This window comes from Andrographis paniculata, unplaced genomic scaffold (assembly GCF_009805555.1).
Source record: "Andrographis paniculata isolate CXL003 unplaced genomic scaffold, ASM980555v1 Contig52END, whole genome shotgun sequence".
Taxonomy (NCBI): Eukaryota; Viridiplantae; Streptophyta; class Magnoliopsida; order Lamiales; family Acanthaceae; genus Andrographis; species Andrographis paniculata.
This window is the reverse complement of record NW_026137587.1, coordinates 3,574,540-3,577,900: the sequence shown is the minus strand read 5'-3', so window position 1 is coordinate 3,577,900 and position 3,361 is coordinate 3,574,540. Positions and strand designations below refer to the sequence as shown.

Here is a 3,361-nt window from a genome sequence, read left to right as displayed (position 1 = left end):
TTTGAACTGTGCTTACACACAACACATATTTTGTTATTTTTACTGTGCTTTCATATACTGTAATTTTTTCATAACTAATTTGATTTACGATATAAATAACAAAAATATTCGCGGAATATTTTAAATTATTACAAATATTGTATAGTATAGTTTCCGAGACTTTTTAAAATCAAAGCATAAATAATAAAAAATATCCATGATTTTTTTTATTATCATTCATAACTATTTAAAATAATAACAACATTATCTTCAATATTTTTATTTTTTATTTGTACAGTAGTGGAATAATTTTGTAATTATTCATTATTGTTTAGAGCACAGACAGTGTGAGGCCTTCCCAACCTCTTTCGAGGGCGTCGTGTCAAACGGTCGGAAAATTGTATTCGCAACGGCCATTTTGTCGACTAAAAAAACTAGATCTACAATGACGGTCGCCTGGTGTAGGTGAGGCGACGTCGACGTTGAGGTATTCTCTCTTATCAATTTTACTCATTTCTCTTCCCATCTTGGATGTATTCGGTCTTCTCTTTCTTCCATCGCCCTATTCTTCTTTCTCTTCCTCTCCCTCTTCTCCAACGTTGTATTTTATCTTCTAGGAACCAATCATTGTTAACAAGTGTGAACACCGATGTGAGCGGGTCTCCGGTAGCTTCCCTAGTTACGAAGAAGGGGTTCCAATGAAGGGTCTGGGGTAAGAATTTGTGGCAACATTGCAATTATATAATGTACAAACTATAATTTTTTAGTGGTAGAGAGGAATTCTTGTATGGGCTTCGCTGTTAGGGTTCTTCAATTATGACTGCAAGGAGAAGCGAAATAGCTTTCTTGAATTTGTGTGTAAAACCCATAAGACATTCAAAACAATACTGGGTCATTGTGTAAAATCGATTTTTTTCCCTGCGTCTTCTATGTGATAAATTGAGATGTTCGACTAGCTAGCACTGTAGTTGGGGAAACGGATCTGAATTGATAAACAAGCAACAATGAAAATATTTCTATTGAATAATTGTTTGGGCATAGAATTGAAAATTCAATTCAATAGGAATTTGGTTTGGCACGCCAATAGATAACTGTAACCAAGAACTGCATTACTGCTTTCCTTCACTTAATGGAAAATACTTAGAAATTCAAAGAATAGCAATGGGAGCTTTCTAATCTATTGCAATATTATCTGCACAAGATGAAATGGGTGAGGAATTTCCAAATTATACATTCCTGTCGAACTTTGAACCTAAGAACACTTCTCATGTTGATCATAAATGAGTGAAAAGTAGTAGGAGCTTATAGATTTGGAGTATTCCCCGGCATAACTGCTTTTCTTCGCATAGATACATCTATATCTACCTACAGTTTCGGCAAGTGATGAATGTGAAAGAATTTGTGCATCTGTGAGGTACAATTGCACTCGACATTATGCATGATGCTCAAATTGATTGACAAAGGGACAAATTTTATTATAAGGTTGTTTTAGGTTCATTGGATTTCCTTTGTTTGAAAACGATTTGTGGCCAAAATCGAAATATAGTATTACTTTACTAAATTAATTTGTGTTGATCCTAAATTATTAATCTATCTTTTGTTGTATGTTGATGATATGCTTATTGTTGCCAAGAATATGTCCAAAATTCACTTCATAAAAGTAAATTTGAAATGAAGGATTTGGGAGCAGCGAAGAAAATTCTTGGCATGGATATCCAACGTGATCGTGGACAGAGAAGACTGGTCTTAACTCAAGAAAGCTACATTAAGAAGGTCTTGGAGTATTTTGACATGAATAATGCCAAATTAGTAAGTGTCCCTTTTGCTAGTCACTTTCGATTATCAGCTGGTCAGTCACCACAATCAGTTGAAGAGGAAGAAGAAATAGTGCGAGTTCCTTATTCAAATGCAGTCGGAAGTCTAATGTACGCAATGGTATGCACCCGTCCAAATATTTCGCAGGCAGTCAGTGTTGTTAGCATAATTGTCTTGGAAAAGCACATTGGCAGACTGTGAAGTGGATTATGAAATACTTACAATGTACTTCGAATGCATGTTTGGAGTTTGGAAGAAATAGTAGCTCTCTGGTTGGATATGTAGATTATGATTATGTTGGCGATCTCAATAGAAGATCTCTCTTAGGCTATGTATTTTGCATTGGCGGTTGTGCAGTTAGCTGGAAAGCATCTTTACAACCAGTTGTGGCATTGTCTACTACAGAGGCAGAATATATGGCAGTAACAGAGACAATTAAAGAAGCTTTGTAGTTGAAAGGTCTTTTGGGCGAGCTCAATCTACGTCAGTACTACTGTTATTTATTGTGACAGTTAAAGTGTGATACACTTGACTAAAGACCAAATACATCATGACAGAACGAAGCATATCAATGTGAAGTATCATTTCATCCGACATATCATTGCTGAAAAGAAGGTCTGCGTTCAAAAAATTGATACAAAGGAGAACCCGCTGATATATTTACAAAATTTCTTCCAGTCCTTAAGTTCAAACAGTGCTTGAGTTGGATTGAAGTTCAATGTCGGTGATTTAACCCGACGGGGCTTTTGTGAAGAAGGTGGAGCGGAGCAGGAGCATACTCACTATTTTGTCAATGTTGGACACGCCAAGGTGGAGATTTGTTATGTGGCTTTGTCCCACGTTGGAATATTTTAAAAATTGAAGAAAAATATTGTCCCACATTGCTTGTGGTGACAAAGTTGTCATAAGTCTTCTCCTATAAATTTGTAGCCGTGGGTTGAGCTTTAAGACACACCAAAATTAGACAAGTAGTCTTTCCATATATATTCGTGGGTTACTTGTTTTGCGTTGAGGGTGTTTTGGGAGATAGAGAGTTGTGGGCTTCAGAATTGTTATTCGAGCCTATTTTGTATTCCTCGTTTGATAGTGAAAAGTTTGCTCCGTCTTTGCCCGTGGATGTAGGTCATCTTGACCGAACCATATATATTCTTGTGTCGTTTAAATTTCTCGTTTTTATTTTTGTCATCGTTAAGGTTCTGCAAATATTTGTTTGGGGCCATAATCCTAACAAAAAATATTTTTTTAAAAAAACATTAAATTAATTATATGACTCCTTCTGTTTCCGCGACAAATGACTCATTTTTTCTTTTTTTTTTTGTCTGTCCATAAAAGATGACAATTTTTTATTTTTTTAGTAAACTTATTCATCTTAAACATATTTAACAAATATAAATTAATTTAATTGAATTTTTAACTTCTTATACGTATGAGCCACTCAAAACTCCTTTATTTTTATATCTCTTCTCAATAAACAAATATGTTTATCTAAATTTAAAACTATTAGTTTTTATAAAATTAATTTAAGTTAATATAAATAAGAAATAAATTCTTTTATTAATTTGTATTA

At 34.2% G+C, this 3,361-nt stretch overlaps 1 long non-coding RNA gene across 1 annotated transcript; it reads left to right on the top strand.

Moving 5' to 3' along the window:
- Positions 1–322: 322 nt before the first annotated feature.
- On the top strand, positions 323–2,967 carry LOC127254031 (uncharacterized). Its single transcript, XR_007839388.1, has 3 exons — positions 323–466; positions 597–691; positions 1,657–2,967. It is a non-coding gene; the product is annotated as an uncharacterized LOC127254031 (long non-coding RNA).
- The last annotated feature ends 394 nt before the right edge of the window (positions 2,968–3,361 follow it).